We start from the raw sequence: 23633 nt of genomic DNA on the forward strand, positions 1-23633 counted from the left end.
TTATTTTTGCTTTTGTTTCCCTTGCCTGAGGAGACATATCCAAAAAAACTAAGAGTGATGTCAAAGAGCATACTGCCTATGTTTTCTTGTAGAAGTTTTATGGTTTCATGTCTTATATTTAAGTCTTTAATTCATTTTGAATTTATTTTTGTGCATGGTGTGAGAGTAGTGCAGTTTGATTCTTCTGCATGTAGCTATCCAGTTTTCACAATACCATTTATTCAAGAGGTTGTCTTTTCCCCATTGTATATTCTTGCTTCCTTTATCATAGATAATTGCCCATATAAGTGTGAACTCACTTCTGGGCTCTGTATTCTGTTCCACTGATGTATATGTCTGTTTTTGTTCCAGTACCATACTGTTTTGATTACTGTAGCTTCGTAATATAGTTCGAAATCAGGGCGCCTCCCTCTTTCTTAAAACACTTTCTCCACTTGGTTTCCCAAACCCTACACTCTGGACACACAGGCAGCTTCTTCTCAGTCCCCTTTAGTAAGTCCAATTGCTTATCCCAATATCTAAATGTAGGAATGCCCCAAGGCTCCAACCTCAGTCTGCTTCTCTACCTAAATTCACTGGGTAAGTGATCTCAAACTGTCTCAAAGCCTTAAGTACCAACTGCATATATTTTTTACAACAAAACTATCATCTCTATGATTGGAACACCATTCTCCTGGTTATCCCAGGCAAAAACTATGAACAATACAGGCATATTATCTGTAAAAAAAAAATTACTATTTTATTTTCTCCTTTCTAACATTTTAATTATATTTTATTATCTTCTTGTCTTATTACAACTGGTTAAGATCTCCATTATTACACTGAAAAGAACTGGTAATGGTAAGTGTTCCTGTCTTGTTCCCAATCTCAGGTGAAAGCTTTCAATATTTCACCCTACAGTGTGATATTTACCCTAAATTCTTTGTGTGAAGTCTTCACCAGATTAAGGAAGTAATTTTCTATTTTTTCTTTCTTTCTTTTTTTAAATTTATTTGGCTACACCAGGTCTTAGTTGCAGCACGTGGGATCTTCGTTGCCACATGCTGGATCTTCGTTGCAGCATGTGGCATCTTTAGTTGTGGCATGTGGTATCTTTTAGTTGTGGCATGTGGGATTTTTAGTTGCAGCATTGGGATCTTTTAGTTGTGGCATGCGGGCTCTTAGTTGCAGCATGCAGGATCTAGTTCCCTGACCAGGGATCTCCCTGACCAGGGATCAAACCCGGGCCCCCTGCATTGGGAGTGCAGAGTCTTAACCACCAGACCACCAGGGAAGTCCCTATTCTTTAAACTAAAGATTTTTTTTTTTTACCACTAATGAGTACTGAACTCTATTTTCTTTTTAAAAAACTGTCCATCTAATGAAACGGTCATTTGGTTTTTCTCCTTTATTCTGTTAAATCGACCTTGAATTTCTCAAATCCAAGAAACCCAAAGTTGGGTTCAATTTGGTCATGATTCTTTTTATATTTTGCTGGATACAGTTTGCAAATATTTTGTTTAATTTTTTTTAATATGTTTGTAAGTTAGACTGACCTGCTGCTTTCCTTCTTTGTCAGGTTTTGATAACAAACATGCTGGCTGCATAAAAACAATGGATTTCACCTCTCTTCCTATGTTCTAGAAGAGTCTGTGTAAGATTGGTCCTATAAAAGTTTGCAAGAATTCACTGTTGAAGTCATCTGGGCCTGGAGTTGTCTTTTTAGTAAATTAGTTTTACTAGAGTTTACCACTCCATTTAAATTTTTCAAATTTATTGGAATAAACTTGTTAATAATATCCTCGTATGATTTTTCCAATGTCTGTAGGATCTATAGTGATGGCCCCTTTATCATCACTGATATCAGTAATTTCTGTTTCTTTTTCTCTTTATCAATCTCTCTAGCAGTTTATCAATTTTACTAGTCTTTTAATGCTTACCTTTGTTAAGCCTCTGTATTGCATAGGTTTTATATTAATTGTTCTCTTATCTATATTATTTCATTCCCATGGCTTTATATTTTGTAGTGCTTTTTCTATTTTCTTGAGTTGGTAACTTAGATCACTGATTCAATCTTTCTTCTTTTTTAATGTATGCATTTAAAGCTGTAACTTTCATTCTCAGCATGGCACTAGTGGTATCCCAAAGCTTTGAGATAAAATATTTTCATTACCATCCGGTTTGAAATATTTTCAAATTACTGGGGTGGTTTCTTCTTCGATTCATGAACATTAGAAGAGTACAGTAACTGTATAGTGCAGTATTCTCTATATGTCAATTAGGCCAAGTGTTTTCAAATCTTTCTTCTGTTAGTTACTGAGAGAGGAGTATTAAAGTATTTTTAATATCAATGGATGTAAAAAAGCAGGAAGAAAATCTGATGAGGAGCAGGATATGTGCATGGTCTTAAAGCGTCTCCTCACATACTGCTTAACGGTTGCAAGGAGGAATTAGTGGAAAAATAAGACAATATCTCAAACAGGAAAATAAAATATAAAAAATAAGGGACAGATAGGCATTGTATGCCTCCACATGTGATACCATGAGAAGGATACCTCCCCACCTAAGCAGCATCCCAGCCAAGGATGCATAACTTGAATCTAACCATGAGGAAACATGAAACAAAAGCAAAATTTTAAAAAGTGAATTAAAACTGGGGGGCTGTATTTATGAAAAAATGCCAATATCATTAAAAAGAACAACAAAGAAAGGCAGTAGAAATGTTTTAGATCAGGAGCTGGCGAACTATAGTCCTTGGGCAAAATCCAGCCTGCCATTTGTTCATGAAAATCTTATTGGAACACAGCCACAATCTTTTGCACACTTACTGGCAATGGCTGCTCAGTGCTACAATAGCAGAAGTGAGCAGTTGTGATTGAGACAAAGCCAAAAATACTTACTATTTGGTCCTTTACAGAAAAGGTGTGCTGACAACCTTGTTCCAGATTAAAGCAGGCTCAAGAGACATGACAATCAGATGCAATACCTAACCCTAGACTGGATCTTGTACTGGAGGCAGGGAAATGACAGAAAGGTCATTATTCGGTCAGTTGACAATGGGGAGTACAAACAGTATATAAAAGCATTATATCAGTGTCAGACTTACTGATGGTGAAAACTATACCTTAAGACTTAAATCTTAAGTCTCTTAATCACTATTCTTAGAAAATACATGCTAAAGTATTTTAAAGGATCAAGAGCCATGATACATACATACACATACACACACACACACACACACACAGCTTATTCTCAAGTGCTTCAAGGAAATAAACTGCGTATGTGAGTGTGTTTGTGTGTGTGAGACAGAGACACACATACAGAGAGAGGGAATGATTAGGTATTTTTCATCCCTTTGTCTCTCTGTATTTCTGTCCAGTTATTTTATTCCAATATATTTTGCAATCCACTGATTTTCTCTTCATCTGTGTCTAAGGTTCCTAAAATCAGTAAATGTATTTTCAGTTTCCACTAATTTCTTTTCTATACTTTCTAATTCTCTGATGAAATTGTTCATCTTGTCACTTAAATTCTTAAAGATAGTTATTATTTATCTCAAAGCCTGTTTCTAATCATTACGACTGCTGGCTTCCTGGTGTGTGTGTGCCTCCACTAATGTCCTTTTCCTGTTCCAAGAGCCAATCCAGAATCCTACACTGCATTTAGTTATTATGTCTTCTTAGTCTCCCTGAGCCTCTTTTTTTTAAATAATTTAAATTTTATTTGAAATAATAGATTCACATGCAGTTAGAAAAAATACAGTGATTCCTTGTACACTTTAAGCAATTTCCTCAAATAGTAACACTTTTCCAAAACTACAGTATAATGTCACAACAATAATACTGACATTGATAAATCAATCTTATTCAGATTTCCACAATTTTACTTATGTGTGTACATGTATGTGTGTTTGTGTAAGTTCTGTACAATTTTGTCACCTGTGTAGACTCATGTATCCACCACCACAGTCAAGATATGCACAGTTCCAAAAATACATGGATTCCTCATATTGCCCTTTAATAACCACACACACCTGCCTCCCACATCTTCCTCACACACTCACTATCCTTAATCCCTGCCAATGTTTAATCTGTTATTTTTATCTTTATGTAATGTCTCTTTGTCTCTGGTAATTTTCTATACTCTAAAATCTAATCTATAAAATATTAATAAAGCCATTCCTGCTCTTTTTAAAAGTAATGTTTATATGGTATAATTTTTCCATTCTTTTACTTTCTACCTACTACATTGTTGAATTTGAAGTGACTTTCCCAGAAGCAGCATATAACTTGGTCACGTTTTTTCATCACTACTGATATGTTAAGGCTTAAGTCTCCCACTCTATCTGTTGTTTTATATTTGTTTTCTCTGGATCTCATTCTTCTGTTTCTCTCTTTTGCCTTCCTGTGGGTCATTTGAACATTTTTAAAGATTTTACCTTGACTTATGTATACTGTTTTTATCTTTTTGTATAGTTTTCTCAGTGGTTACTCTAGGTATTAGAATATACATATGTGATTTATAACAATCTTTTTTTAAAATAAATTTATTTTATTTATTTTTGGCTGCATTGGGTCTTCATTGCTGCACACGGGCTTTCTATAGTTGCGGCGAGCGGGGGCTACTCTTCGTTGCAGTGCACAGGCTTCTCATCGCAGTCGTTTCTCATGTTGTGGAGCGCAGGCTCTAGACAGGTGGGCTTCAGTAGTTGTAGCATGCGGGCTCAGTAGTTTGGCTCGTGGGCTTTAGAGCACAGGCTCAGTAGTTGTGGCACATGGGCTTAGCTGCTCTGCGGCATGTGGGATCTTCCCAGACCAGGGCTCAAACCCATGTCCCCTGCACTGGCAGGCAGATTCTTAACCTCTGCACCACCAGGGAAGCCCAACAGTCTTCTAGTAATAACGTTTTACCACTTTGAGTGGAGTATGGAAACCTCACTTCCATTTAGGTCCTTTATCTTTACTCCCATCATATTTAGTATCAAATGGTTTTATGTTTTTGATTCAATCATCAATGACTGCTAAAATTCAGGAGGAAAAGGAGAGTCTATTATTGTATGAGTCGATATTTCTACCCTCTCCATCATCTCTTTCCTGACGCTCCACGATTCGTTCCTTTATTGTTTCTTTAGGTCTGCTAGCAACAACTTCTTTTAGTTTTTCATCACCTGAGAATGTTTTATTTCCCTTTATTTCCTGAGTGACAACTGTGCTAGATACAGAATTCAAAATTGACAGTTCTTTTATTTCAGCACTTGAAATATTGTGCCACTTCCAATGGCACCCATGGTTTCAAATGAGAAATCTATTGTTATTTGAATTGGTATTCCCCATAGGTACTGCATCATTTCTACCTGGCTACTTTCAAGACTTTTTTTTTTGTCTTTAGGTTTCTGGCCCTCTATTCTATTCCACTTATCTGTCTATTCCTTCACCAATACCACAATGTCTTGTGGTACCATTGTAGCTTTATAGTAAGCCTTGCTGTCAGGTAGTGTCAGCCCTCAAACTTTGCCCTCCTCCTTCAATCTTATGTTGGCTATTCTGGGTCTCTTGTCTCTCCATATAAACTTTAGCATCAGTTTGTCAATATCCACAAAATAATTTGCTAAGATTCTGAATAGGATTACATTGAATTTATAGATCAAGTTGGGAAGAACTGATCTTAGATCAAAAGACAACACTGAGTCTTTTGATCCATGAACAAGCAACATCTCTCCATTTATTTAGTTCTTCGTTGATTTTGTTCATCAGAGTTTTGTCGATTTCTTCATATAGATCTTATACATATTTTGTTAGACTTATCCCCAGTATTTCACTTTTGGGAGTGCTGATGTAAATGGCATTGTTCCTAAGTTCAAATTCTACTTCTTCATTGCTGATACACAGGAAAGCAGTTTACTTCTGTATATTAATCTTGTGTCCTGTGCCTTTAGATTTCAAGAGTTTAATTCAAGATGCATTTGGTGTAGATTTCCTTGGGTTTATCCTATATGGGATTTGCACAGTTTCTTGGGTCTGTAGATTTGTTTCTTTTGCCAAATTTGGTAAAATTTCAGCCATATTTCTTTCAAATACTCTTTCAGCCCCATTCTCTCTTTTCCTTCTGGGACTTCAATAACACGAATGCTGTATCTTTTGTCCTTCATAGATCATTTTTTCTAGTCTGTTTTCTGTTTAGATTGGGTGAATTCTATGGTTTTGTTCTCTGGTTTACTGATGCTACCATCTATTATTCATGGTCACTCTACTATTGAGCCCATCCAGCCACTTTTTCATTGTTGTTGCTGCTACTGTGTTTTTCAATTCTAAAATTTCCATTTGGTTCTAATATCATTTTAAATTTGGTTCTAATTAATTTTATTTGGTTTGTTGCTAAGATTTTGTTTTTTTGTTTCAAGATATTTTAAATTGATTTTGAAGCATTTTTATAACAGCTAGTTTAAAATTCTGAGAAAATTCCAACATCTGATTCACCATGTGTTGGTGTCTGTTGCCTTTTCTAATTCAAGTTGCAGTTTCCTTTGTTATTGGTATGATGAGTGATTTTCTATTGTATCTTGAATATTTTTTCTATTATGTTAGAACATCACTAACATAGGGTCTTATTAAATCTTTTATTTTAGCAGGTTGTCACCCTGTTTAGTTTCAGCATGTGGATCTTGGCCTACTTTTCTGGGCTATTGTTCAAATGGCAGGTTAATTTTCAGAGCCTTTGTGGTCTTATTTGGCTTGCTTTGTTTATCTGGTACCACTGGGCTCCCGCTGGTCCCTGCTAGTGCTGCCTGAGGGGGCAAAAGGAGTGTTGCCAAGTGCCTCTTGGTGGGGAAAGTCTGTAATGGCCCTAGGTTTCCCCTCAGTTTCCAAGTGTCTCTGAGTAGTAAAGGCAAGTCATAAGTCCACAGAGACAAACAGGCTTCCCAGAATGTGCCCTTTGCTACAGCTGGACCCCTCTTGCCAGTTCCACCCATCTGCCCCTGTGTCTCTTGGGCAGGAGAGAAGCAGCTCAAGCCCACACAGCCAAAGAGACTTAGGACTAGGCCAGTTGTAGCTGTGTCCTTTTTGCCAGTAGTGCCCACCTTGGGGTCTTTGGGTTGGGAAGGAGAGTCTCAAGCCCTCAAGGAGAAAGATGCTTCTCAGACTATAATACTTACTGTAGCAGAGTCTCTCTTGTCAGTTCTGCCCACCTGCCTTGATATCTCTCAGCAGAAAAGGGAAGTCTCAAGACAGGTGGGAAGGAGTATGCTTCTCCTCAGCACTCATATTCAGTGGGGGCTCATAGTTGATCCCCCTTGCCAATGGTATCGAATTTGCATGATGTTTTCAGAGGGACTCCCATTTGATTCAGGGGAGGCATGAACCTACCTGGACTGTGTTCTGTTGTTAGGTCAGGATGGGGAGGCCAGGAAACACCAGAACTAAGTGGCCTTCTTTTGTGGGGGGAATGCAAAATGCTATGGCTATGCTGTTCTTTCAGTCCTATGGTCCCGAACCAGATCACCTTCCTAGAACCATTCACAGTTCTCCTTTGGTTGTCTTCTGCACAAATTCCAGGACTTATAGTTGGATTTAGCTGGGAAAAATGGGTATATACCATCTCATCTGTACTGGAAGTCTCCCTATGGGTCTTTTCAATTATCTATTTTCTCTCTTGATTTTCAGTCAGTTCTTTCACTTTTATACATCTTTTTTTAAATTGAATGCCAGACTAAGTTTTATAAATATTTACCACATTATAAATATATACTATATATAGTTACATATAAATACATCATATATTATCACTAAGTATATAAAAACTATACAGATAACCTGAATCAATGATTGATGACAGTGTCTTCCTCCAGAGAAGATTTATATCTGCTTCTAGCAAGCAACAAAGCTAGGAACAGATCTTAATCCAATCAAGGATTGAGGTGATTTGAAAGCTTGGCTTCAGCTTTTTTTGAGAGCTGATCTATTTTGAGTTCACCCTTAAGCATAAAGTGTAGTCTATCCTTAAGGGTTCTCAGCTAAAAGCTTGGGGTGTTTTCCAGTGCCTGTCATTCTTTGCAAGCTCTGAACTCCAATTCTGTCCCCCAATTCTGCATGACTACCAAAATCTCTGCTTAGAATCGCAGCCTCTCTGCCACCACTTTCTGCTCAACCTCTTAGCTATGTTTCAAATCAGCCAATCACTCCATGGGGAAACCTATACCAAAAGTTGGCCTCACCCCTCTGTGCTCTCCTTTCCTCCAAAATTTTGGCCTCTCAAGTCCTTGTTGTCTGCCTTGCTCACTCTCCAAAGCCTCCAAACAGACTTTAAAAAAATGCTTTTCCAGCTTTTCTAGTTGTTCTCAGTTGGAGTGCTGCCTTAGAAAAAGCTATTCTGCCATTGATAGAAACAAATCTCCCCAATAGCTTGTGATGTGATATGATAATATGTTCCAGGCTCATACTATAGATTTTCTGACTCCAACCTGAAATAAGACATTTTTCCAATGTACCCCAGGTTCCTTCTAGTGAGAATTATTTTTTAAGAGAACAAAGTCTGACACTAGAAGTGCTTAATGCTACCTAGCTTAATTTCTGAGATTTTTCAGTAGAAAGAATTAGGAAATACATTTTTAAAAGGGAAAAAATACATCATGAGCTCATACTGACATTTCCAACTCAAATTTAGGATCCTAGAATTCTTACCCAACTCTCTGATTATATCTCTTTTCCATTCAAAAATCTAGGGTCTCTATCCAATATAAGTATTCACTTGTTTACTTTATGATACACACCTCCAGAATAACAATACCAATATTACTACCAGTTATACGATTACTAGAAACAGTTTATGATATCTTTGCAGTTCCTTATCCTTGGGAGTATATACCACTATAAACATCCAAATTACTATGCTTCAAGGTGACCTGAAATAGTCTCTATGTGCTTCAGCCTCAAACTTGATATACATTTAGGTTCACGTTTCATTTTGCATTTAGGAATTACCTTTTTTCTCTAATTTTATTTCATTTTTGTTTTATAATATGGTAAAGCATTTGCATGATTCTAAAACCTAATCCACAAAGTACATTCAGAAGTCTAGGTTCTATACCTGTTTCTGCCACCCCATTCCCTCCCTTTCCTTAGAGTAATCATTTTTCTTAGTTTTTGGTTTATCATTCCTTTGTTTGGTCTATGTATATACACAAAAATGTAGGTGTATATATTTGTATAGCCCCCTTATTTGAAAACTAGTAGCATACAATGCCATTGTTTTGCTCCTTGCTTTTTCCATTTAACAATATAGTCTTGAGATGACCACATAGCTGATATGTAGATTATCCTCATTCCTTTTTATAGCTACTCCATTTATAGTACTCCATTGTGTGGACATACCATATTTTATTTAACTAGTCCTCTTAGTAATCTGAGCCCAGACTAACCTGCTATTGAATTTTGTTTCATAATTCAAGTTCACATAAAAACGCAAGTAGTCTCACTGAGGAGGACAGATCAACTAATCTGCTGGTATTCTGGCCTCTGCTGTCACAGTATTAAGCAAAGAAGTTAACTATATAACCAAGAAAAAAATACACTGACAAATTTAGCCCCTGCCCAAATCCATGATATAGGGTTCTCAACTGGAGTATACAACAAAATCACCCATAGAGGCTTAAAAAACAAACGATAAATGATAGGGCCACAACACTAACCACTCTCAGATGGGACCCAGCATTGCATTAGTGTCTTTAAAAGCTCCACAAATGATTCTAATACATACTCCGAATTAAGAACAAATCTTCCACATACAATCTTGGAATTTCTAGGTGTTGAAGTAAGTGGCTGAATTTTTGACACCAATACTAAAAATTTTCTACATTCTAAACTTTCATTTTTAGTTAGAAATTTTTGATCTAATAATTCTTTAAAATCAACATACAATGAGAAAAGTTCATCATGAAAATTTATAGTAATAGCCCTAAAATGTAACAGATTAAGCACATGTCCTAATTACTTAAAAATAATAAATCTATAACTATCATGAGTGCTATATGCTTTAATGTTTAGAATATCCTACTATAACCATCCATAATGATAATCAAAACTACCACAAGGTAATATGGATCCCTCACATTTGTAAAAAATAATAAGTCATCTACCTTGAAAGACTCCATAAAAGGCACAATTCCTTTGCTCAAATCCTGGGCTCTGTCCTTGCAGTTGTCCTGAATCCAGTTCTCTATGATCCCCCTAGATGCAATCCCATATGCATTCACAGCTTCCTCTAGCGTCTATATGATAACAACTGCCCAAACTATATTTCTAGCACAAAGCCAGACCCCTTTCAGACCAATATTTCCTGTATTAAAAATTTAAGTAATTAAAAAAAAAATTAAGTAATTAAATCCACTTCTTTTTACCTCTTGGTTTTTCTTTTTTCCCCCCACAATTTTGTCATCATCCACCCTACCTTTCAAAACTTATCAACTCTTCCTTTACCTCACCCCATTCACTCAGCCTACAAAATCACTCCCATTTTTGTCCCTCTTCTCTCCCCATTTTGTCCCTCTTCTATCCCTAGGCCAATGATGCCCTAGATTAAATTCTCATCCAAGCTTATTCCTACAGTAGCTCAGCCCAACTCCCTGAACTGGCCAGTCTTCTATACAGACGGTCTTAAATTCTGTCCCCAAACATATCAGCATTCAAGGGTGAAGACAAAATAAAGACAATAGACAAAATGTGATACCCTTGCCAAAAGAAAACCTCATGAACATAGATATAAAAACCCAAAACAAAATATTACCAAATCAAATCCAGAAAATCTACATTAAAAAATATATCATGGCCAAATTGAGTTCATTTCAGGGATATAAGGATGGTCAAACAATTAGAAAGTCTATCAGTGTAACTTAACATATTAACAGATTAAAGGACAAAAGCTATATGATCACTGGTCACCTACTATGTGCCAGGCACTATTCTAGAAGATTTCTTTGAAGTCAGAAACAAGACTGTTCAACAATGTCCTATAGACCTTAAACAATTCAATAATTAGACAAGAAAAAGAAGCACAGAGTATACAGATCAGAAATAAACTATTACAGGCTTCCCTGGTGGCGCAGTGGTTAAGAATCTGCCTGCCAATGCAGGGGACACGGGTTCGAGCCCTGGTCCGCGAGGATCCTACATGCTGCAGAGCAACTAAGCCCATGCGCCACAACTACTGAGCCTGCGCTCTAGAGCCCACAAGCCACAACTACTGACCCCGCGTGCTACAGCTACTGAAGCCCACGCACCTAGAGCCCATGCTCCGCAACATGAGAAGCCACTGCGATGAGAAGCCCGTGCACCGCAATGAAGAGTGGTCCCCGCTCGCCGCAACTAGAGAAAGCCCGCGTGCAGCATTGATGACCCAGTGCAGCCAAAAATAAATAAATTTATTTAAAAAAAAGAAACTATTACAACTTATTGGCAGCATGATTATCAACATAGAAAACTTAGTAGAATTCACAAGCTCTAAATACTACAAGAATTTCAGAAGGTTTCCTAGATATAAGTTCAATATATAAGAAAATCAATTCTGCTTTTGCACTTCTATCATCACAACGATGGTAAGAATCAGACAGTTTCTGGTTCAAGGAGGATTAGAGAGTTTCGACACCCCATCCCTACCAGATAAGCCCAGCTAAGCTCCTGCCTAGACCCATACAGGTAAACTCACTAGAGATCAGCCAAGTCACCCAGATAACCATAGAGACTTATGAGCTAAATATTGCTTACTGTTATAATGATAATACTGATAAAAATAAAAATAAAAATTTCATTCCTATGTACTACAGTAATCAATTAGGTTTAGCAACAGCAACAAAATTATACATCTAGGGGTAAATCCAATAAAAGTATGTGAGACCATTTGGAAAAAAGTTATAAGAATTTACTTAAAGACATAAAAGGTATCTAAATAAGTGGAAATATAAAGCATGTTCTAGATGATAAGACTATTGATAAACATGACGAACTTCTCCAGGCTAATCTCAATATCAGGTGAAATTCCAATCAAAAATCTCAACAAGGATTTTTGTTGAAATAAAAGGAACAAAGGGCTAAAAACAACCAGGAGAAATTTGAAGTTTTATGTAACTAAGGTATATTTCAATCTGTAGGGAGGAAAGTATACTATTATATAAATGGGACTGGGACAACTGCTTACCAAATAAAAATAACTAAATTAGGTCATAACAAACTATACATAAAAATAAATTACAGGTAGAAGAAAGATCAAAAAGTGAAAAAGCAGGGCTTCCCTGGTGGTGCAAGGGCTGAGAGTCCGCCTGCTGATGCAGGGGACACAGGTTCATGCACCGGTCCGGGAAGATCCCACATGCCGCGGAGCGGCTGGGCCCGTGAGCCATGGCCGCTGAGCCTGCGCGTCCGGAGCCTGTGCTCCGCAACGGGAGAGGCCACAACAGTGAGAGGCCCGCATACTGCAAAAAAAAAAAAGAAAAAAAAAAAGTGAAAAAGCAAATATTTTTTAACGCTGAGGAAGAAATACAGGAGAATATCTTGACAAGGTCAGTAAAGGAAAGGAATTTTTTAATATAACAAAAAGAGCACAAACCATAAAGGGAAAAAAGTGACAAAATTGACTACATTAAAATTTAAATTTCTGTTAAAAACACACCATAAAGAAAGTTAAAGACAAGCCATAATTGCTGGTGGTAATGTAAGTTGGCTAAATCTCTATGGAAAGCTTTTTGGCAATACCTGACAAAATCTAAAATGCACATATCCCTCTGATAAAGCAATTTTACTTCTGAGAACTAAACCTAAAAATACACCCAGAAATGTGTGAAATGACATGTGTACAAGGTCATTCAACACCTTTATATAAATTAAGACACAACCAGGCAATGGAATACCAAAGAATTTTTTTTTCAAATGTACTGGTATGAATCTCTAAGATATGCTGCTCAGTGAGGATGGAGAGGGAAAAGCAAAGTACAGATCATTGGGGAAATATGCCATTCTTATGTAAAAAGGAAGGAGGAAGAACATACAAAATATGCAATTGTTTATATATGCTGCTAACATATCTGGAAAGCTACACAACTGATGACAGACTATTCCCAGAGAGGGAAAGGAAAACTTTCTATCATATATCCCTTTGTAGCTTTTGAATGCATTACCAATTTAAGAAAAGACCATATTTCATCTGTTCGAAGACATGCCTTTCTTTTCTCATTTACTATCTCTGAAATCAAGGTGCTTCTTAGAACTGATACCAATATCTTAATAATACTAGAAACATTTTTCTTTCTTAGTAGTACATAAAATAATGGTGTATCTTATAATTGATGGCATCTTAGATTCAACAAAATTAAGTAAAAATTTCTTAATAAATTTTTTAAAAATATAATTTTGGATTTACAGAAAAGTTGCAGAGATGATACAGTGAATTCCCAGACACCTCTTATCCAGTTTCACCTAACATATTAAATTACTATGATACATTTGCCAGGCTAAGAAACCAATATTGGTACTTTTCTATTCCCTAAACGCCAGACTTTATTCCAAGTTCTTTTTTTTTACACTAATTTTTTTACACTAATATACTATTTTTTTACACTAATTTTTTACACTAATTTTTTTACACTAATATACTATTTTTTTACACTAATATACTATTTTCTGTTCCAGGATACCACATTACATTTATTCATCATGTCTCCTTTGTCCCCCTGGTCTATGACAGTTTCTTAGTGTTTCCTTGTTTTTCATGACCTTGACAGTTTTGAGATAGTGTACTATCAAGCATTTTGTGGAATGTTCCTCAATTTGTCTGATGTTTTTCTCATGATTACATTGGGGTTACGGGGCTTTGGGAAAAACGCCACAGAAGCAACATACCCTCCTAATCACATCGCATCAGGAGGCACATGATATCAACACATTTTACCACAGCAATGTTAACCCTGATCATTTGGTCAAGGTAGTGCTTGCCAAGTTTCTCCACTGTAAAGTTACTATTTTTCCCCTCTCCATATTCTACTCTTTGGATAAGATTCGCTAAATACTGCCTATACTTAAGGAGGGCAGTGGAGAGAAATTAAGCTCCGCATCCTAGACAGGGAAGTGTCTGCTTATAATATTCAGAATTCTTCTGTAATATTTGTTCCTTCTTATCAATTATTTATCCAATCAATTATAGGTAAAATTTTTGAACTGTAAAATAAAATAAGCCATTTACTAAAAGAAGATCATTGCTGCATATATAATCCCAGGATTAATATACAGAATATATGAAGAACTCCTATAAACTAATTTAAAAATCAACCCAAATGACAAATGGGCAAAAGGCAAGAAAAAGCAATTCAAATGAACATAAACGAAATATGGCCTTTAAACATATTGAAAGATAGTCACTCTTACTAGTAATCAAGAGAATGCAAAATAAAACCACCATATACAATTTCATACCCATCAGATTGGAGTGAAAAAAAAAACTAGAACACCCAAACATGAACGAGTAAAATGAACCCAAACATGGGAGTAAAATCTAGACCAATCCCTTTTAAGAACAATTTAGTAATATCTAAAATTGAAGTGCTCTGACCCAGCAATTTTACTCCTAATGACTAGGTAACAAATCCTTTTGAAAGTCAGGTGGTTTCCAATTTTTTGCTTACAACAAAACTGAAGGCAGATATAACTCAGCTGTTGCCTGGTACATACTTAAAACAAATTTTCGATGAAAGACTATCATTTGACTTTTGGCATATAATTTAAAAGGAGTTCAAATACTTGACAGACCCTGCCACAACAAAGTTTCTCTCATTTAAAGATACTTATTTGGGGCTTCCCTCGTGGTCCAGTGGTTAAGAATCTGTTTTGCAATGCCACATGCCACAGGGAAACTAAGCCTGCATGCCACAATTTATGAAAGATCCCGCGTGCTGCAACTAAGCCCCAATGCAGCCAAAAAATAAATAAATAAATATTTTAAAAAATAATTTTAAAACTTATTTATGTTAACAAGTTTTATTAGTTTTACATTTACCAAAGGGGGAAAAGGGATTAATATTTACACTAAACTCTGCCTCGTTCTAACAGTAAATTATTTCATCACAGATTTTTTTTTTTTTTTTGGCTGCGTTGGGTCTTCATTGCTGCGTGAGGGCTTTCTACAGTTGCGGCGAGCCGGGGCTACTCCTCGTTGCAGTGTGCGGGCCTCTCATTGTGGTGGCTTCTCCTTGTGGAGCACAGGCTCTAGGCGCGCAGGCTCAGTAGTTGCGGTGCACAGGCTTAGTTGCTCTGCAGCATGTAGGATCCTCACAGACCCGGGCTCGAACCCGTGTCCCTGTACTGGCAGGCAGATTCTCAACCACTGTGCCACCAAGGAAGTCCGTCATCACAGATTTTTAAAAGTACTATCCATCTCAACAAGAGATGCTTTTCCAATAAAAAATGTTTAAAAGTTTTTTCAAAAAACGTGTATTAGATTTGTGTCGTTTGCTCAGCTGTATACTACAAATAACTGTAATAATTAGTTAATTCAGAAGAAAATCTTCAGCATGTGAGGTCTCATGGTCATAGAAAGCTGAAAAAAAAATCATTTCTTTACAAATCCTTATTACAGAAAAGATAGGATACTCAAACTATCTTCAAGCATAGAACTATGTTAGAATAAACTTCTATGGGGGAAATACACGTACACACACAAATTAGTGCACGTAAAACTGGTGAAATCTGAATAAGGTTGATGGACTGTATCAATGTCAATATTCTGGTTGTGCTTTTGTACTATGGTTACGCAAGATGTTACTATTAAGAGAAACGGGTGACAGATATAAGAAATCTATCATTTCTTAGAACTGTATATGGATCGACGATTATCTCAAAATAAAACTTTTTTAGAACTATATATGAAGATTTTGAAACTTATTACAAAACTACTTATTACAAACTAATCAGGATGGTCTGGTACTGACATAACAACAAACATATAGGTCAATGGAACATAACTGTGAGTCTAGAAATAAACCCATTCATCTAGAGTTAACTGATTTTTGACATGGGTACCAGGACCATTCAATGGGGGAAAAATAGTTTCTTCAATAAATGGTGCTGGAACTGGATATCCACATGCAACAAAATGAAGTGGAACCACCACCTCACACAGCATGTACAAAAATTAATTCAAAATGGATCAAAGACCAAAATGTAAAAGCTAACCCTATAAAACTCTTAAAAAGAAAACACAGGTGTAAATCTTCATGACCGTGGATTAGGAAATGGTTTCCTAGATAAGAAAGACACTTAAAGCACAAGCAAATGAACAAAAAAAAAAAGAAAAGAAAAATTAGACTTCATCAAAATTTTAAACTTTTGTATGTAAAAAGCATTATCAAGGTTGTTCTTGTGAAAAACAACCAAAAAAATAAGAGGAAATTATTTGCAAATCATATATCTGACAAGGGTCTAATATCCAGAACATATAAAGAACCTTACAACTCAACAATAAAAAGACAAATAATTTTAAAAATGGTCAAACGATTGGAGTAGACATTTTTCCAAAGGCGATATACAAATGGCCACACAGGCACATGAAAAGATACTAAAAACCAATAGTCATTAGGGAAATACAAATCAAAGCCATAATGAGATATCAGCTTGTACTTACTAGGATAGCCATTCATTCATTTATTTATATAAACAATTTTATAACAATAAATGAATGGGACTTCCCTGGTAGTCCAATAGTTAAGAATCTACCTTCCAATGCAGGGGACACAGGTTTGATCCCTGGTTGGGGAACTAAGATCCCACATGCCATTGGGCAACTAAGCACACGCGCACAACTAGAGAGCCCACGTGACGCAACTACCGAGCCTGCGCACCACAACCAGAGAGAAGTCCCCACGCCACAACTAGAGAGACGCCCGCGCACTGCAACGAAGAGCCCTCGCTCTGCAACGAAAGATTCCAGATGCCGCAACAAAGATCCCGCATGCTGCAACTAAGACCAATGCAACCAAATAAATATTTTTTTAAAAAATAAATGAATGAAAAGCTCTCTGCTCCTCCCGTTCGACAGACAGCCGTGTCTTGTGTGCAGTGCCAGCTGCGTCCCGGAGACAAGATGGTGAAGGTCGGAGCAAACGGATTTGGCCATATTCGGCGCCTGGTCACCAGGGCTGCTTTTAACTCTGGCAAAGTGGACATTGGCGCCATCAATGACCCCTTCATTGACCTTCACTACATGGTCTACATGTTCCAGTATGATTCCATCCATGGCAAGTTCCATGGCACAGTCAAAGCTGAGAACGGGAAGCTTGTCGTCAATGGAAAGGCCATCACCATCTTCCAGGAGCGAGATCCCACCAACATCAAATGGGGTGATGCTGGTGATGAGTATGTGGTGGAGTCCACCGGCGTCTTCCACCATGGAGAAGGCCAGGGCTCACTTGAAGGGTGGAGCCAAGAGGGTCATCATCTCTGCCCCTTCTGCCGATGCCCCCATGTTTGTCATGGGCGTGAACCATGAGAAGTATGACAACCACCTCAAGATTGTCAGCAATGCCTCCTGCACCACCAACTGCTTGGCCCCCCTGGCCAAGGTCATCCATGACCACTTCGGCATCGTGGAAGGACTCATGACGACGGTCCATGCCATCACTGCCACCCAGAAGACCATGGATGGCCCCTCCGGGAAGCTGTGGCGTGATGGCCGAGGGGCTGCCCAGAACATCATCCCTGCTTCTACTGGCGCTGCCAAGGCTGTGGGCAAGGTCATCCCTGAGCTGAACGGGAAGCTCACTGGCATGGCTTTCCACGTCCCCACCCCCAACGTGTCCGTCGTGGATCTGACCTGCCGCCTGGAGAAACCTGCCAAATACGAGGACATCAAGAAGGTGGTGAAGCAAGCGGTGGATGGCCCCCTCAAGGGCATCCTGGGCTACACTGAGGACCACGTTGTCTCCTATGACTTCAACAGTGACACCCACTCTTCTACCTTCGATGCTGGGGCTGGCATCGCCCTCAACGACCACTTTGTCAAGCTCATTTCCTGGTATGACAATGAATTTGGCTACAGCAACAGGTGGTGGACCTCATGGTCCACATGGCCTCCAAGGAGTAAGAGTCCCTGGACCACCAGCCCCAGCAGGAGCACGAGAGGAAGAGAGAGGTCCTCTGCTGCTGGGGAGTCATTGCCCCAACTCCGTCCTCCAACACACCTGAGAATCTCCTGACCTTCACGTGGTTTCCATCCCAGACCCCCTGAGGAAGGAGAGGAGGAGGGGCTTAGGGAGCCCTACCTTGTCATGTACCATCAATAAAGTACACTGTACCCAGAAAATAAATAAATAAATAAATAAATGAATAAATAAAACTTCAGAAAATAAGTATTGATGAGAACATGGAGAAAATGCAACTCTCATACACTGCTGGTAGGAATGTAAACTGGTACAGTTGCTGTGAAAAAGTTTGGCACTTCCTCAAAAAGTAAACATTGCGTTACCGTGGACCCATCAATTCCACTCCTAGGCAAACACCCAAGAGACATACCCATATGTCCACTCAAAAATTTGTACATGAATGTTCACAGCAGCATTATTCATAACAGGCAAAGGGTGGAAGCAACCCAAATGTCCATCAACTAATGGATGGAAAAATAAGATGTGGTATATGTATACTATGGAATATTATTCAGCCATAAAAAGGAATGAAGTACTGATATATGATACAACATGGATGAATCTTGAAAACATTACACGAAGTAAAAGAAGTCAGTCACAAATGACCACAAATGCCTAGGACAGAAAATCCATAAGTAGAAAGTAGACTGTGGTTGTCAGGCACTGGGAGGAAGGAGGAATGGGGAGTGACTGCTAACAGGTACAGGGTTTCTGTTTGGCATAATGAAAATATTCTGGAATTAGATAGTGATGATGGTTGCACAACTTTATGAATACACTAAAAATCACGTAACTGTACACTTTAAAACGGTGAGTTTTATGTTATCTGACATTTAGATCAGTGGACAGAATTCATAACCCGGGGGGAAAAATTGTACAGAGGAATTAGAATGAAATAAGAAGTTAGGCAAAAAAAAAAAAAAAAAGGGACACTGAAAAAATTGACTGTTGAAGAAGACCCTAAATGCGTATTTTTAAAAAGAGTGAGAATGAGGGAGCTGGAAGAGGGAAGAGATATGGGAACATATGTATATGTATAACTGATTCACTTTGTTATAAAGCAGAAACTAACACACCATTGTAAAGCAATTTTACTCCAATAAAGATGTATAAAAAAAAAAGTGAGAATGGTTAACAAACTGCTATAAAATTTGCAGGTACCCAATAAATTTTGTAAAGTAATACAATGGGTTTTTTCAGTAACTCTATTTATAATACACCAGAAATGACATTCTTTGCAACTACATAAAGACCTTTTTTAAAAATGTCAACTGCATGTTAACCTAAAAGTACTCAAGGAAGTAAACAGAATTTTTAAATATTTTGGAGGTACTTCAAAATTTGAAGATCAAAGCCCTAGAGAAAAATCATACACAGGTACACAAAGAGATATGTAAAAATGTTAATTGTAGCACTGTTCGTAACAGCACAAGCTGGAAAAATCTAAATGCCCAGCAGCAGAAAACTAGGTAAATAAATTGGAATTCTGTAATGAATACAGTTATGAAATCAACTAGTACTACATTTATCAACACAAACATCTCAAAAGCATAAAAAAATAGGTTTAGGAGCGGGGATAAAACATATTACAGAATGATTACTTTTTATAAAGTTTGAAATCATGATCTTGTTTTTGGAAACAAGACATTGTGTGTGTGTGTGTGTGTATCTGTAGTGAAATAGAAACATATAAGAGAAATAATAAACATCAACTTCACCACACTAGTTACCTCTGGGGAGAGTTAAGGTAAACAGAATGAGGAAGGAGTAATATAGGAACCTTGGTGATATCTGTAATGCTTTATATTACACAACTTATATAATTATGTAGTAATATTAATATGAAGGAATTCAGAAGAGCTAGGTTGCAAGTACACAGATGTTCATTTTATTATTCTTTGTATCTCTTCCACAAGCTTAAAATATTTCATGTTAAAAGGAAGTTAAAGTTAGCTCAGAGACTGAACCAGCACCAAATACATGCACCAAAGCAACCAGTTACTTGGTCAGGGTCAGTCAGTGTTTCTCAACCAGGAGTCCAAATGATGTTCCAATTAAAAGACAGTAATGGTATCTATTAAAAGAGACGCATAAGACATGATATTTAAATACATTTTAGGGAAGGGTACGAAATGAACCTAATTCTGCAAATTTGCCTCAAGATCATCTTGCTAAACCTTCTGATTAAAATCCTTGTATAGGGGATATCCAGGAAGATGGCAGAAGGGTAAGACGCGGAGATCACCTTCCTCCCCACAGATACACCAGAAATACATCTACAGGTGGAACAACTCCTACAGAACACCTACTGAACGCTGGCAGAAGACCTCAGACCTCCCAAAAGGCAAGAAACTCCCCATGTACCTGGGTAGGGCAAAAGAAAAAAGAATAAACAGAGACAAAAGAATAGGGATGGAACCTGCACCAGTGGGCGGGAGCTGTGGAGGAGGAAAGGTTTCCACACACTAGGAAGCCCCTTCGCGGGCGGAGACTGCGGGTGGCAGAGGGGGGAAGCTTCGGAGCCGAGGAGGAGAGCGCAGCAACAGGGGTGCGGAAGGCAAAGCGGAGAGATTCCTGCACAGAGGATCAGTGCGACCAGCACTCACCAGCCCAAGAGGCGTGTCTGCTCACCAGCTGGGGCGGGCGGGGACTGGGAGCTGAGGCTTGGGCTTCGGTCGGAGCAAAGGGAGAGGACTAGGGTTGGCGGCGTGAACACAGCCTGCAGGGGGTTAGTGCACCACGGCTAGCCAGGAGGGAGTCCGGGGAACAGTCTAGACCTGTCGAAGAAGCAAGAGACTTTTTCTTCCCTCTTTGTTTCCTGGTGCGCAAGGAGAGGGGATTAAGAGCGCTGCTTAAAGGACCTCCAGAGACAGGCGCGAGCCGCGGCTAACAGCGCGGGTCCCAGAGATGGGCATGAGACGCTAAGGCTGCTGCTGCCGCCACCAAGAAGTCTGTGTGCGAACACAGGTCACTATCCACACCGCCCCTCCCGGGAGTCTGTGCAGCCCGCCACTGCCAGGGTGCCAGGATCCAGGGACAACTTCCCCGGGAGAACGCACGGCACGCCTCAGGATGGTGCAACGTCATGCTGGACTCTGCCGCCGCAGGCTCGCCCCGCAGTCCGTACCCCTCCCTCCCCCCGGCCTGAGTGAGCCAGAGCCCCTGAATCAGCGGCTCCTTTAACCCCGTCCTGTCTCAGCGAAGAACAGATGCCATCCAGCGACCTACACGCAGAGGCGGGGCCAAATCCAAAGCTGAGCCCCGGGAGCTGTGAGAACAAAGAAGAGAAGGGGAAATCCCTTCCCTCAGAAGCAGCGGATTAAAGCTCCACAATCAATTTGACGTACCTGCATCTGTGGAATACGTGAATAGACAACGAATCATCCCAAATTGAGGAGGTGGATTTTGAAAGCAAGATTTATTATTTTTTCCCCTTTTCCTCTTTTTGTGAGTGTGTATGTGTATGCTTCTGTGTGAGATTTTGTCTGTATAGCTTTGCTTTCACCATTTGTCCTAGGGTTCTATCCGTCCTTTTCGTTTTTTACTTTTTAAAAAAAATTTGCTTCATAATTATTTTTTATTCTAATAACTTTATTTTATTTTATCTTACTTTATTTTCTGTTGTCCTCTTTCTTTCTTTCTTTCTTTCTACTTTTTCCCCCTTTTATTCAGAGCCGTGAGGATGAAAGGCTCTTGGTGCTGCAGCCAGGAGTCAGTGCTGTGCCTCTGAGGTGAGAGAGCCAACTTCAGGACACTGGTCCACAAGAGACTTCCCAGTTCCACGTAATATCAAACGGCGAAAATCTACCAGAGATCTCCATATCAACACCAACACCCATCTTCACTCAACAACCAGCAAGCTACAGTACTGGACACCCTATGCCAAACAACTAGCAAGACAGGAACACAACCCCACCCATTAGCAGAGAGGCTGCCTAAAATCATAAGGCCACAGAAACCCCAAAACACACCACCAGACGTGGACCTGCACACCAGAAAGACAAGATCCAGCCTCATCCACCAGAACACAGGCACTAGTCACCTCCACTAGGAAGCCTACACACCCCACTGAACCAACTTTAGCCACTGGGGACAGACACCAAAAACAACGGGAACTACGAACCTGCAACCTGCAAAAAGGAGACCCCAAACACAGTAAGATAAGCAAAATGAGAAGACAGAAAAACACACAGCAGATGAAGGAGCAAGATAAAAACCCACCAGACCTAACAAATGAAGAGGAAATAGGCAGTCTACCTGAAAAGTAATTCAGAATAATGATAGTAAAGATGATCTAAAATCTTGGAAATAGAATGGAGAAAATTCAAGAAACATTTAACAAGGACCTAGAAGAACTAAAGACGAAGCAAGCAACGATGAACAACACAATAAATGAAATTAAAAATACTCTAGAAGGGATCAATAGCAGAATAACTGAGGCAGAAGAACGGATAAGTGACCTGGAAGATAAAATAGTGGAAATAACTACTGCAGAGAAGAATAAAGAAAAAAGAATGAAAAGAACTGAGGACAGTCTCACGGACCTCTGAGACAACATTAAGCGCACCAACATTCGAATTATAGGGGTTCCAGAAGAAGAGAAAAAGAAAGGGACTGAGAAAATATTTGAAGAGATTATAGTTGAAAACTTCCCTAATATGGGAAAGGAAATAGTTAATCAAGTCCAGGAAGCACAGAATCCCATACAGGATAAATCCAAGGAGAAACACGCCAAGGCACATATTAATCAAACTGTCAAAAATTAAATACAAAGAAAAAATATTAAAAGCAGCAAGGGAAAAACAACAAATAACACACAAAGGAATCCCCATAAGGTAACAGCTGATCTTTCAGCAGACACTCTGCAAGCCAGAAGGGACTGGCAGGACATATTTAAAGCGATGAAGGAGAAAAACCTACAACCAAGATTACTCTACCCAGCAAGGATCTCATTCAGATTTGATGGAGAAATTAAAACCTTTACAGACAAGCAAAAGCTGAGAGAGTTCAGCACCACCAAACCAGCTTTACAACAAATGCTAAAGGACCTTCTCTAGGCAAGAAACACAAGAGAAGGAAAAGATCTACAATAACAAACCCAAAACAATTAAGAAAATGGGAATAGGAACATACATATCGATAATTACCTTAAATGTAAACGGATTAAATGCTCCCACCAAAAGACACAGACTGGCTGAATGGATACAAAAACAAGACCCATATATATGCTGTCTACAAGAGACCCACTTCAGACCTAGAGACACATACAGACTGAAAGTGAGGGGATGGAAAAAGGTATTCCATCCAAATGGAAACCAAAAGAAAGCTGGAGTAGCAATTCTCATATCAGACAAAATCGACTTTAAAATAAAGACTATTACAAGAGACAAAGAAGGACACTACATAATGATCAAGGGATCAACCCAAGAAGAAGATATAACAATTGTAAATATTTATGCACCCAACATAGGAGCACCTCAAT

The 23633-nt window shown here is 38.6% G+C and overlaps 1 protein-coding gene and 1 pseudogene across 6 annotated transcripts in view; one reads left to right on the forward strand and one right to left on the reverse strand.

Annotated features, from left to right (window-relative positions):
* ATRN (attractin) overlaps window positions 1–23633 on the reverse strand; it is a 171456-nt gene that overhangs the window by 134593 nt on the left and 13230 nt on the right. The window lies entirely within an intron of this gene.
* Window positions 17044–18180, forward strand: LOC111184390 (glyceraldehyde-3-phosphate dehydrogenase pseudogene; annotated as a pseudogene).

The sequence above is a fragment of the Delphinapterus leucas genome, chromosome 15, assembly GCF_059928025.1.
Source record: "Delphinapterus leucas isolate spDelLeu-1000000601 "Yukka" chromosome 15, BTC_Dleu_Yukka2, whole genome shotgun sequence".
NCBI classification, from domain to species: domain Eukaryota; kingdom Metazoa; phylum Chordata; class Mammalia; order Artiodactyla; family Monodontidae; genus Delphinapterus; species Delphinapterus leucas.